The sequence below is a fragment of the Nicotiana tabacum genome, chromosome 17 (assembly GCF_000715075.1).
Source record: "Nicotiana tabacum cultivar K326 chromosome 17, ASM71507v2, whole genome shotgun sequence".
NCBI lineage: Eukaryota > Viridiplantae > Streptophyta > Magnoliopsida > Solanales > Solanaceae > Nicotiana > Nicotiana tabacum.
The window spans coordinates 77038857-77054220 of NC_134096.1; positions in this window are offsets into that span (position 1 = coordinate 77038857).

Consider the following 15364-nt stretch of genomic DNA (forward strand, 5'->3'; position numbering starts at 1 on the left):
ATCTTTGACTCGCACCTGTTGTGAACATCCGCCCAAGTAATCTCTTGGAATTCGATCAAGCTTTCCTTCAACTTCTGGGAAGAATCGAAACTTCTTGGATTCAAACCCTTGGTGAAAGCTTCAGCTGCCCATTCATCTGGAATAGCCCGAAGCAACATCCTTTCCTTCTAGAACTGGGTTACGAATTCCCACAGCAACTCGAACTCTCCTTGTGCAATTCTGAATATGTTGGTCTTCCGGGCCTATACCTTTCTGGCCCCAGCATGATCCTTAATGAAGAATCTGCGAGCATCTCAAAAGAATTTATGGAATGCTCCGGTAACAACGAATACCACGTCAAGGCTCCCCTCGTGAGAGTCTCTTCGAATTTTTTCAGCAAAACGGATTTGATCTCGTGGGGAGCAAAATTGTTCCCTTTCACCGCCGTTATATAGGTGGTAACGTGCTCCTGAGGGTTCGAAGTCCCATCATATTTCGGCACGTAGGCCATTTTAAACCACTTCGGGATCAATTCTGGTGTTGTGCTTGGTTTGTACGGCAATTGAGTATACTTCTTTGAGTCCGGCCCTTTCAGTACCGGTGGTACACCCGGGATTTGGTCCATGTGGGCGTTTACTTCCCTCATAAATCGTATGAGTTCGCTTTTGAAGGGATTAATCTCGTTGTTGTGATCGGATCTGCTCCCCGGCCCTATCGAAGCCAACCTCGCCCCTCGGGGTGTTGTTGTCGACCCTCTGCGTTGTTTGATTTGCGGGAGCACCGGGAGGAACTGGACCTCGCCCATTCGCGTTATTGGAAGCACGCGATAACGTCTGCTTTAGTTCTATCATAACCTTATCCTGCCGTGTAAGATGGCCTAGAATGACTTACTGTTGCTCCTGTAGGACCCTTGCCGCTTCAACAACATGCTCCTCTTCAGCATCATTAGGAGTAGCCTCCCGAACATATCGCGGGAACTGCCTGTCATGGATCGCGTGGCTTCGTTTCCCCTATTGCGGGTATCACTGATTGAATCCTCGTGCTGAGGTTGGTTTCCTTGGGCCTCAAGATTGTGTGTGTTGTTAACGCCATTATCTATCATTTTCTGTGATTTTTTGCTAAGAATAAATAATCAAAATACGTTATTAAAAGAAGTAATGACCAACTTAATTACACGACTGTCTAGGCCTCATAGTGGGCGCCAAACTGTTTACTCGTAAAACAGTACAGTTGAATTTATACGTGATTTCTAGACAAGTGAATTAATTTGATCTTGAGATATTAGAAGAATTAGATAAATATGCAATACTTAGCCTTGGGATGGAGACGAAATAGCAGAAATAGTAGTTCCGGAAGCAGGGCTTTCGGGCACAACAACAATGAAATCAAAAAGCAAGAAGATAAAATTATATTAAGCTTTGAATAGAGTGTAGCGTAAGTTTGCCAGACAATTCGTGTGGTTTACAATGATAATAGAACTCATTATTTATAACTGCACCTAGGGAACAAGGTCCTAGGACCAAGCCCTTCTTTAATGTCAATTATAAGGGTCATGGAAGAATATGTAACGGTGGGCATGAATGTCATATTCTTTGTAACGGGTAGTGTATTAAATGATGTAGAATATTCTTTATTAAATGCTACCGAGTGGCACACATTTATTTCATCTTTATAAGTATCATTCTTTCCGGTAACAGATGGAATAGTTGTCTTCGGTTTCAGATATCCTCTGCTTTCGGCTCCACGTGTCACTTTCTTATGCGATCATTTAGTATAACATATTTTACCCTATACAAAAATAACAACCTTGCACCTATCATGTCAAAACTCTTATTTCTCACATTGATAAGAAACCAACTCTCCTAATCTCTAGTTTTTTGCAATCAATTGTCAATTGCTTTACTTTAGTAGTTAATCGTAGTTTGTAATCATTCACTACTAGAAATCCGGTAAAAACCGACCAAAAAAACCGACCAACGTTGGTCGGTAATGGCCAAAAACCGACCAAAACGCGACCATTTACGTGTGGACAGTATTTTTGTGGTCGGAAAGGAATACCGACCAAAGTTGGTCGGAAATTACCGACCAACTTTGGTCGGTCAATTAAATTCAAAAAAAAATATTGCAAAAAAAAGACCAAAGTTAGTCGGTTTTTTCCGACCAAAGTTGGTCGGTATTTTAATTATGTAATAAAAAGATTCACCATCTGGGAATCGAACCGGGTTCTGTACTGTGGCAGGATACTATTCTACCACTAGACCATTGGTACATTTTGTTTTAAGACTGTCTTTTATTTGATTTATACTCTTTAATTGTATTTTCGCACGAAAATAACGGACCAAGGTTGGTCGGTTTTATTAAAAAGTAAAATTACCGACCAAAGTTGGTCGATTTTTTTAAATGACCCGCCGAATTAACCGACCAATTTTGATCGGTTTTTTTAATATTAATTTTTATTTATTTTAATTGAAAAACCGACCAAAGTTGGTCGGTTCTTGAAACATAAATTTCGCGGGACTCAAAAATAATTTTTCGCATTTTTGCACCAAAGAAAACCGACCAAAGTTGGTCGGTTTCGTAAAAAAAAAAATTAAAAAAAAATATTTTGAAAAATCGACCAACTTTGGTCGGTTTTTTGACCGACCAAAGTTGGTCGGTCGACCTTGATCGGTTTTTGGCGAATTTCTAGTAGAGATTCCAATCAAGTTTTGATCATTCTGAATAGCAGTTAAACTAGGAATTACTAGAGTATTGTTTAAATCCAATCCCGGTTGAAACGATAATCATACTATACGCTTCAGATTCTTTATGAAGAGTTACTGTTGGTTGGTTAATTGCACAGAGCTCACTCTTGTCCATTTTCTTTGACATGCTTCTCTGTTGCAAAATTTTAAAAAACTCTTTGCATTTTATAAACAGTATATACCAGTTGGGTTTTGTGGAAAACTATTTTGATGTCTCTTTATTGGCTAGATAAATTAACTGTTCCTATTAAGCATTCCCTTTGAGAATTGTTGATGTATTAGATAGCTCAATATGTGCATGTGCCTATGTGGAAATAACGTGAGGAAGAAAGAGAGATATCTGGAATCAGAATTGTAACTTAAGTTTGCGCGAGTGAGATTTTGGGTAAGGTGAAATCTGAAATTAACGATGGGGGACTGGTTAGCTAAACCTTAGATGGCTCTTATCATACTTTGATCTACCACTTCCTAATTTTATTTTATTTTATTTTCTGTTTTGTCAAATTGTTATGTTCTCCTTTTCTTCTCTGTGTTTTCTGTGTTGAGTACTATCTTTGGGTGTGTAGATAATTTGACCGAGTTATTTTGAGTGACTGTTTTATGGGGTCGTGGGAGTTGGGTTGGCCAGCCCATTAGATAATTAAATATTTTAGAGGAATTTAAATAGAATACAATCTTTTTAATATTTATTTAAGTTTTCTACAGCTGCTTTGATAAAATTACATATAATACAATTTATTTTAAAATTTATAACTTTTCATATTTCGAATATATCTCTCTTGAGATTATCTCACATAAAATGTATCCTAATATCTCTCTTAAGATTCTCTTTCATCTAAAAGTATCTATCATATTAATTTTTCTCTAATTTCTCCATTAATATATTGTATATTGTATATTTCTTGTACAAAATGTATGTTATATGATTAATATACAATATACAAACACTGAACTGAAAAAAAAATATCATTAATAAATATAATAAAATATCATTAATAAATATACTACACAGAGTATAATATATATCATGTATATATTAAAAAATATATAATATTATATTATAAAAGAACTTGGGGGAACAGGGTTTTGCATTGACATAGAGGTGAAGAAGAATCAAATTTGGGGAATCCTTTGAGATTTTTTGTGTATAGCATAGGAGTTCTAATAGAGAGAAATAATTTCGTAAAAAAAAATTAAAACTAACAAAGACATGTTTCTTTTGGTAAGGATATAAAATGATTGATGCATAATACACGGATAATTAAGGCAAGTGGGTACTTATAGTGATAATCAATATTAATAAATTGGAGAATTTTTAGGGACAAATAAGGATATGTTTCAAAATAAGATTTCTCATTAATAGGGAATCTACTATATTTTTAGAGTGTATCACTTATATTTTGTTGTAAAATTTATAATTCTAATACAAGTTGTAGATTATATACGAAACGAGCAGCCGAAAACGGTTGTCCCTGTTGTATTTTAGATGGAGTCATCTACAGGGGTAAGAATCTTACCTTTATTTAGAGAGGAATAGCAGTACCATGCTCTTCCGTGCTCGTAGATTGACTCACCTATGCATCCCGACTAAGGTCTCACAAACGTGCACTTCCCTTGTGCATCCAATTTCCCAATATTTTATACATGCTTTAGAAATTGGGGTTTGGCCAAATACATGAAAAATTGTTAAGAAATGAGCATGAATTAAAATCTCTTGTTATTTAATTTTCTTTTATTTAGTTTATTTCTTTATATTATTCGCTAGTAGCATGTTTAGGCCGAGCACACTTGGGTAAGTAAATATTAGATTGTTTATTTATTTTTATTTTTCAAGGCTAGAGGTTGCCATGTTAGCTAATTAATTTATTAGTGGTATGCCCCGAAGAGTTTGTAAATATTAGTTTGTTCAGGGGAATGTCCTGCAGTAAATGTAAATAAAAGTGGAGACGGACGACATCATGGAAGCGTAGTATAAAATTTAGTTCTTTTGTTTTATTTTTATTTAGGTAGGGGCAACCTCGAACCTTTTTGTGTTTATTTCTACTTTGTGTGTTTTACCTCAATTTGAATACCCTTTAAAGCCAACCGGATCAAGTGTACAACCATATTAGTTACGGGACTCGGGGAATGCCTAACACCTTCTCCCCGAGTCAATTGAACCCCTTTCTCGAAATTTCTGGTGCAAATTATGTTTTAGAGTCAAAACGTATTTTAAAAGGAAAAGTTATTTTTTGTTAAAACGGTGACTTGGCACACCGAAACCAAATGTCAACTGGCGACTCTGGAGTTACCATTTTAAATACAACTTTGTCATTTTCAATTTCGAAAATCCTTTTGAGCTTTAAATCACTTTATCATTTTAAAGGGGTTAAGGTGAAAAAGGGGTGTGACAGAAGTAATAGGAGGTTAACCAAATGATGAAGAAGATTAACGGGAGTAACTTCTTTAGTAAATATACACAACCGCTATATAATACTATAATATTTCATGACATTTACAAAAAATTTACGCATTTATTGCTTTCTCCAACTCTTTCCAAAACAGCAGGATGAAACTTCATTAAATTATAGTAATATTTAGTATCTGTACAATTAAATCACTTGTTCATTTGATCAAACAGAAAAGATATTTTGAATAAAAGCGCCCAACTCAAGCCTCTCACTGTTGTTTAACCAAATTGTTCAACCCAGTGTTAATAGTCTATTTCTATTGGATTTGTCACGTACAAAGTAGCTTAGTTTTAAAGGCTTGCCTAATACGTGAAAATTCAAGTGAAGGGTTAGTATTATGGAACTTTATTTTTATGGAAGAAAATAATATTTTAGCTAACTTTTTCGTTTTTAGTTCGCAATTCTTTTTCCGGAAACGTGTAATTCACTTATATTTTTGTGCTAAGATAACCAAATAATAACAATGAATGAAAATTGTGATCTTGGCCACACAAGAAACAGTTGGGGCCCATTTGGTTGGCTGGTAGAGAGATTAAAATCAATCAAAGGATTTTTACATTGTACAACATTTATTTAAGATTAATCTTTAAAATAGCATTACTTTTACTTTAGCTTTAAATTTAAAATAACATTTTTGTTTACAATTATATCATATTTTACATATAATTTTAAAAGAAAATTCACCCACAATAAAGGAATCTTTAATATATCAAGGGACTCCCCTTTCCTTTCTATCTTCATTGTATTGCAGCCCCCCGCCCCGCTTTCCTTTCTCTCCCCTCAACCCTAATTTTCTCTCCCTTTTCCTTTCGTGCAAGTACCTTCCATCTTGACAAGTGAGGCTTGATCAGGTAAAAACACCTCTATTTACGATCGTTAGGTCTCAGGTTCGAGTCACAGTGGAGAGAAAGTGTGAAAACACTATAAATCATCCTAATTTGGAAGACGTTTAAAAAAAAATACCTTTCATCTCCATCTCCTTCTCCAATAAATATTTTAAAAAATATTTTAATTATTGCTTCAACATTTTGTTCTACTACAATTAATTAAATATCATCATATAAAATAAAGTGAAGTAAATAAGAAAGAAAAACAAAAATGAAAAATCAACGTTGAGAAAAGGCGTGGGAAGGGACACGATAGAGAGGAAAGAGTGTGGCCGAGGAAATAATTAAAATGGTCCTTAATGTATGGAGGTTGTTTTATTTTGGTTCTTATTGTTTTACCCTTAACAAATATGGTTCTTAATGTATATTAAAAGATAACATATTATCTTTTGATCGGGTTATTAAATTTAACCTGCAATTAAAGACATATGCTTTCCCTTTTTCCATCTTGAAACAAAGGAACAAAGAGCTTTCGTGCACAAGGGCTCCTTGAATGAAGAGGTTGCGTCTCTTTCTTTCCTCTCTGTCATAAAAAATGTCTACGAAGAAAGCTAATTGTCGACAATATTAAGAAACGAGCAAATTGCCAGCAACAAGCATATTGTGGACATAGTTTTACAAAATTACATTAGAAAAGCAAAATACAATAATTGAAGTCTAGTTGTAAGATTTAGGCTTCAAATCAGCTACTACCAACATCAAAACCAGCAAAAATATCTTCACTTCAAGTCATCTACTACTCCATTAACAAAAAGATCAGCAACATATCGACCATCATCTGAAATATGCATAGAACCCATTAGCTTAGATATGACAACGAAAGTAACTTATTAGCTTAAGTGTAATCAAACTGGAAAAAGAAATTACCATGTTAAAAATTTATGTCAGATGAATTAACATTATCATCTTGGACAATTTCTGCTCTTCTAACCTGTAAAAGAAAGAATCTTAAATTTTTTTAAGAAACCGAGCTAATTCTACTATCAAATCAAAATATTTATCGATATCTTTTCGGGAACAAATGAAGTAGCAGGCATCCAACAAGCTGGCTCAAAAACTCCTACTTCTGGCTGCACATAGTTAAACTTGCAAGTTCTCCTATTATGGCCAGGCTTGTGACATGGGCCACAGTCATTATCGGAATCACTATTCAAACTTTTCTGATCATCGGAGTCCACACAATCTGAATCTCCATCTTTGTTACACAACTTTCTCAAAACTGCTTCACTAATAAGCTTTCTGTCATCCTCAAAGCTTTGTTTTTTTTGTCCTTGTCTTTCAAGGATGAAATCATCATCAGATAATTCATTTTGTGAATCTCCACACTCATCATAGCTATGTGTGTTTTCCCTTTCAATATGTACGATAACATATTCTTCTTGGTTTAATGTGTAATATGTTTGGCCTGAGATCTCAACTACTCAACCACAACTACTCTATCATTCGGGATGCATTTTTCAATTGTGAGGGATTCAACTTCAGTAGAAACTAATCTCCATTTATTGCCGAACTTCCCACATTTATGCCAAAAAATTTCCGAGTCATTCATATAGCTACACATCTCAGCAATCTTCTTCAAGTTTGTTAGATTAAGGTTTGTCACTTCAACATAGTCAAAGTAGTCCACCATGCCTCCAACATAAAGTTTGCTTGGCTGATGCTTCATCAGTCCCTTATGGCAAACTTTAATGCTAAAAAATGCAGCCTCGGACACAGGGTCTGTCAAAAAAAATTATGAGGACCACCATTCTAGATATTATCTGAATATTTTAAAGAACAAGCATATACTTCTAAAAAATCTTATCATAATATGGGGCTGATTCTTCACCAACATTCCTTTTGACCAACATTCTTGGTAATAAAGAAGAAAGTAGAATGTACTTTTACTGTAGAGATCGATTCTATTGACAAAGAGATGAAGACAACGCAGCTGAATAAAATTAGGGCATGGTCTCAGCCAAACTAGTTGCTCCTCTGTTAAGAAATTTTGAGAACTGTTTTTGAGGGGAGATTATAAGCTTTTTCGCTTTTTAAATGATTGCACGTGAGCTGCACATGGGTCCTTAAGTTAAATTTAATAGTTTTTTTGGATAAATCTATTAAGTTTAGGGCAAAAAATCAAATATATTATCTTTTAATATACATTAAGGATCATATCTGTTAAGAGTAAAACAGTAATGATCAAGATAAAGCCCCGTACATTAAGCACCATTTTGATCATTTCCTCAAATGTGGCCTATTACAAATTGAGTTTTGGATTAAGTAGCTTGACAAAAAAGCCACGTATAGCACACATGACAAAATTCCCAACTAGAATGGGCCCTTCCATCTAATGTTGGAGTTATGTTTTATATAAGATTAAGGTTCCCAAAGACAAAGCCAACCAATAATGGAATGCAACGAGGCTCTTTTTTATCTTTCCTAGAACAGGAAATAATTGCTATGTAATATAGCCCAGGCCTACATTTGCACCACTAGTCCGTAGCTCCAGATATTTTTAAATTTTTGCAGCTGTAGGCCCACACTTTTTTTATTATGGTGTACGTAATGTTTGAGAAAATGACACCATACGACCACACATAACACGAATTAGCAAATTTATAGTCTTATATTAGGTTTTGCAAAAAATGCCCTAAATAATTATTATTAAAAAATTATGTGTTATACATTGAGATATACAAAAATAGAAAATATATTTTTTTTGTTCATTTAATATACACAAAAAAAGAAAATAAAGTTATGATATACCTTTTGGTATACACGTTATTTGATGTGTTATACACTGTGATATACAAAAATTATAATTATTTTTCTGTTATACACTTGGATGTAAAGACAACAAGAAATTATAGATAACTATATTTATAACTTTATATTTTAGATATACAAAAAATAAAAAATAATATTGTGATATATATATTTTTGATATATATAAAGAAAGAAAATAAAGTTGTAATATAAATTGTGATATACACTTTATTGTTATAATATACATTTATTGGCTACCTAATGCCAATATCTATAACTAAAGTTTTTTCTGCCAATTATGTGGGTAGATTGTCACACCATGCCAAAGTTCCTTAATATTTGTTTGACTTGCAAAACCATTAAACCGCTACATGAAAAATCAAAGAAAATTACACCAGCTAGCAAATATAATTATTTTACCAACAGACTAAATGCGTAACTTGCCCAAATATCAACGTCGTCCTCCTCGACTAGCCATGCATCCTATTCCTCAAAATAAACCTTGTTGTAAAACCTTTTGTCTCCCAAAATTTTGAAGTGTTTTATTTCTATTGAATTTTTCTTAAAAAGCAATTTTGAGAAGATAACAGGAGTATTTTCCAGATTCATCCCACTAACATTTTGAAGACTTTGAGGGATGTGCTAGTTTAGGATGAGTTAAGCTAGTCATCCTCAGACCACCTGTCTAATTATAATAAGTGGCAATTTTTAAATACAATGTTATAATTCGAGTGTTGATTATGCAAATCAAAGCGATAATGTATTAATTTTAAACGAGGAAAACGTGAAGAAGGCAAAATGCTAAGAGGCCTCCTAAAACCTTCCTATAGCAATTATGGCAATTGTTTCTTCTCCCCTCCCCCCACCGCCCACCCAACCCCACATTATGGCAATTGTTTCTTTTCCCCTCTCTTTTTTTTTTAAATTTAATAGAATTTGTGAATAATTTAACAAGATTAATAGAATGAAGATTATATTAAAGTTATGCCCGCTGGCAAACCTTGATTTCCATTCTTCAAGTGAGTACTGCCTAGACTAATTTTGAACAAATTCTTTAAAGGGGAAAAATTTAAACTCTGACTTCAAATGATACTGTAAAGTTTAGCATTTATTAAGTCACGGTTTACAGTCAATAGACGCAGAGATAAATGGAGTTATCCTCTGCAGATTAGTTTTACAAAAAATGGTCCATAAAACCTCGAACCTCAAGACTTATGCCTAAGTTATGTAATGTTTTTGTAGCTTATAAAGACAGACAATTTACTGATTTGTGCAATGAATTTAAAGAAGTGTTGAAAAAAACAGTTTCCCCTAATGATCAGCTGGAAAATTGAAGATAAAAACATCATCCAATCAACTGCAAGAAACGGCAGAGATCTAAGCGAAATTTTCCACATGTTTGCAGAATGATCATTCTTGTTTTGTCAATTTATATAACCAAAAGTGAATGAAAGAGACTACAAAATGGGAAGGTAGGGACCAATTAATGGCCAAAATTGAATCCACAAAAAGAAGAAAGCAACCAAGTATTGGAGTCCAATCACACCAAACACCCCCTCCTTCTCCCCAGGTCTCTTTCCAGCTTTGCATTGTGGTGGAAAAGAGTTTTCCCTAACTCACATATTAACCCACGAATTTAGAATTTTAATTTTTAAATCAGCTCGTCAGTAACTTATACCCTGTTTGGCCAGCCTCCAAAATCAACTTATTTTATAAAATATTTTTTTTCAAAAGTGCTTTTCAAAAAGGTATTTTTGGTAAGAAACAGTTTGTGTTTGGCTACTTAATTTGAAAAGTACTTTTGAGCAGCAATTAGTATTCGGACAAACACTTAAAAAATGCTTCTAAGTAAAAGTATTTTTCAAAAAAATATTTTTGAAGAGAAGCTACTTTTTCTGCTCCTCCTATTCAAAAATCTTTTTTTTTTCTTTTAAAAGCTTGGTCAAATAACTTTTTTTTTAAAAGCACTTTCGACTAAAAAAGTATTTTTAACTCAAAATAAACTTGGCCAAACAGGCTACTAGTTGTAATTTTTCATTTCTTCTTTTCCACCAAAAATGTGGTAGCTTTTTCACACTATAATTAGTATTGAAGCATTTCTTCTTTTCCACCAAAAATGTGGTAGCTTTTTCACACTATAATTAGTATTGAAGTCTTTTTCGTTTATACTTGACCGATACGAGGATTTCAGCTGTTTGCTTAGAGAGGAATCAAAATTAAGAAACAATGATGCTTTTCCTTTGGGCTCTATTTCACTTATACTGATAGATATTAATTTGTAAATATTTCGTTTTAAATAAGATGGCCGTTGCTTGGAAGACTAGCTTTTATAAAATTGGAAACTACAGTATCCAGTCCAATTAATAATATGGCTGTTGCTTGGGCAATTTAGCCTCTATTGGCAGCCCTACCACATGAATATAACAATTAAAAAAGGGGAAGAAGAAGAAGAAAAAATTTCATACCATAGTTTATATAACTTAACTCCTTTATTAAATAAGAGTTACTTATATACATAAGTTGACGAAGAGGAGCCTAACTCCCATTTATAGAATAGTAGAAAAAGAAATATTTACACTAATAGAGCAACCAAAATATCTACTGATAATAAGAAGAGGAACCCGTACTGGCCCATTTTTATATCAGCCTGGTTTCATGTACTCATGTACCTCCATTTTTCGCATAACTTGCACATCAAACGTTGCCCAATTTCATTTCAGCATGGTTTCCAAAAGAGTAATTTTCAGAAATCACTATAGTTTCACTATCAACTTTAATTCATATAGCAATCATATACATATTTACTTCATACTTAATATTTTGTTGCTATCGGACTGTATTCGTTATATTCGCGCTACTGTATTCATGAATACAGTCGTGGAATTCGCCTAATAAGTAGGGAGTCCAGCTGTTTAATAACGAAAAGAGGATCAGTTAACGTGTATCACTTCTAATTTAACTCAACAAAATCAATTCTACAAAATTTCGTTGCTATTGTGTTGTATTTCATGTATTCGCGCGACTGTATTTATAAATACAATGAGGTAATCCGCCTTAAAATAGTGATTATGTGTTTAATAACGGAAAGCGCAATATTGAATTGTATTCAATTTCACTATATTGAATTCAGCCGTATTCAAACAACAAAAAATCAAGAAATAGGGTGTATACCGTTATATTCAATTCGACTATATACATTGTATTCAGTTCACCTATATTCATTATTCACTATTATACATTATATTTAATTCACCGTATTCAATTTGATTGTATTCAAAACAACAAAAAAACCACAAAAATAGTGATATTCGGTTGTTTTAAAAAAATACAGACCTTCGAAATACATAAATACATGCGAAAATATAATGTATTTATACAAAAATATAATGTATTTGAGTCTATTTGTACAGAATACAATATATTTGTATCATTGTGTGTGACTCATTAGCAAAGAAGAAAAGAAAGTTCGTCGGAGATGACGTTTTTCGGCCAAGAAAAATAATGTATACATTGAGACGAACAAAAATCAGACCCTCAAATCTTCTCCAGCGATTCTACTTCAGATTTCCAAAAGCTCAATCTGTAGCCATGGCCAGATCTGTTCATCTACTCCCTCTTCGATTTAGATCTATTCTCTTCGCTTCAAAAAGTCTATCATCGTCACCCAAAATGGTTGCTATGATGGCTGCTTTGATGGAAAAGGGAGAGAGATATGAGAAGAAGAGAGAGAATTGAGAATCTTGCTGATAGAGAGGGAATGAAGAAAGAGAGAAAGAACATAACTAGCGTATTTTACGCCTCAATGATAGGGTATAAAATAAATACATATTTTGCTATAAAATAGAAAAGATCGCTATAAGTAATAATATTTTGAAATTATTTTGGTTTATAATAAATATGGTATAATAATTTGTTATAGGAGGTAAAAATTCGTAAAATAAACAACAAAATTGCATAAAGTAGGCCAATTTTTTTTTTTTTGGGGGGGGGGAGGGGGTATAATTGTAAGATTATCAACTGAAAGACTCTTGGAGAGGGCCTAAAATCAAATAGAAATACATAAAACAAGTCCAAATATGACAAGACAAAGCTACCGAAACAGAAAGATTCAACAACTCAATATAATCTCACTAGTAGGGTTTGGGGAGGATAGTGTATACGCGAACCTTACCCCTACCCTGGGATGGGAAGGCTTTTTCCGATAGACCCTCGGCTCCCTCCCTCCCTCCAAGAACTCCCTACCTTGCTCTTGGGGTGACTCGAACTCACAACCTCTTAATTGGAAGTGGAGGGTGCTTATCACTAGAGCAATCTACACTTATCATAACTGAAACAGAAAGATGAGTAACAGAAATGAACGATCTCCTCTTTCAATTGTCAAATCATGCTTGTAGAATGTAGATACTGAAACCAGCAAGGCATACTTTGCTTCAGCATAGGGAAATCTCTCTCTCTCTCTACCTTTATTTTTTCTCCTCTCTTTCTCCTTTCTAATTAGTTAGCAGAGAAAGGCTTAGCACGCAATTTGCTGACAAACTATGGGGAAAAGAATGATGTCTACACACGATTAATAGGATGAAAAATTATTTTCACGAAAATATTCTGCCTAGAAAATATGTTATGTTGACAATTTATTCTTTGGATTGTTCCTGTTTCATTAAATATAATATTATGTGGTGTATAGAGTAAAATTGGTTTATGTTAAATGCTCGAATGATTGCGTGACACGTGAAATCGGAGGCGGACGGAAGATAAATCGAGTGAAAACCAAGACCGAAGACAACAACTTCGGTTAGTACCGGGTAGATCCCGAAGGGAACGCGGTCAACGGAAGCAAACAAATGTTTGCCACAAGATGACATTTAATGAAGAATATTTCTCAGTATTAAAAATGCAGTCGTTGTAGAGAATTTTGGCATTTATAGTTTGTCGTTACATATGGCCCCTTTATTGTCATTTAAGAGGAGATTGATCCTAGAATCTTGTTTCCTAGGTATAGTTATAAATAATGACTTCAACAACCATTCTAGGGGAAAAAATCTCTAGCAAAATTTATGCTACACTTTATTCTCAAGCTAAAAAATATAATTTTATTTTCAGTTGAGTACTATTTTTATCGTTGTGTTCGGAAGCATTTCTCCCGGAACCATGCTGGTCATTTCCTTCGATTTCAACACTAAGTATTATTTTTCATTTAATTTATTTATCATTTTTGGATCAAATCAGTTTGCTTGTCTATAAACCACGCAACAAATTCAATTGTACCGTTTTACGGGTAAACAGTTTGGCGCCCACCGTGGGACTTAGACAGTTGCGTAATTGAGTTGATTCTTGCGTCTATTGCTAACTTGTTTGATTCTTTGTTTCGTAGCAAAAGTCGAAAAGAATGACAGCTAATGATGTCAACATCACACACAACGTTGAGGCACAAGAAAATCTTCCTCAACATGAAGATTCAATCAGTAACACCCGTAATGAGGGTATATAGCAACTCCGGTCCATGACGGGCAATATCCTCGACATGTAGACAACTCCTGATAACACATGGTTAGTGCACCGTTGGCTTGCCTAGCAGCGACTTTGGGCGCATTCACAGCCTATAGGAAAATTGGGTCGTGACAATGGAATAGATGCAAAGTATTGATATATCATAGTCCAACTATAATGGAATAGATGCAAAGTATTGATATAGCATAGTCCAACTATATATTCTGGAGTTTCTTTTTCGCAGAGGAAAATGTTGACTTAGTAACATGGATTAAGTTCTTCTATTTTTACTATTTGTGTTGGAAATTTTAGAATGGAGTGTTTGAAGAGAAAAATACATAATGTAACTATTAAGAAACAGTTGAGTCACATGTGACCCTCTTTCTGAATGAATCTTGTGCAGATATTCTTTTGAAATATCCTTAAGTTAAGAAAACTAACTCTACCTATATATAAAGTATAAACTCCCAATTACAATACTATAGTCCTTAAATACGTGAAGTAAAACTGTGAAAGAGGATGTGTGCTAAATTTGAGATAGTAATAGGAGTTAACTGTTTCACAACAGGTAAGTCACTGTTTCAAACTTTCAACTCAAATAAAGCTCATACAAAAAATAGAGAAAGAAAGGAAGACAAAGAAGCAAATCTAGTCATAAATACAAAAAGAGAGAGAGAGAATACAAACTAATATTGATAATTTGTCACTATCTTATATTTACCTGAAAGTTCTTGTTTATGAAAATTGATATTAACAGAATATCCCAATCTCAAATTTTGAAGAGTAACAGAAAAATCATAGTTTAACGGCAAGAAAGCTACATAACTTTCAGAACATAACATAATACATCATAACAAAAAGATTATATAAAACATTATTTATGAGATCGATAAGGAGAATTGTTTACCTGAACCAATAAAAATTGTCAAAATTTTGGATAGATTCAACGACGCCAATTGTCAGGGGCTATTCTTTAAGAACACAAATTTTAAAATTGTGATATGTATACTATAGTCAATTAAAAGAGGTAATCAAATTTAATTTTGTGAGAAAATATGAGCAATTTCAG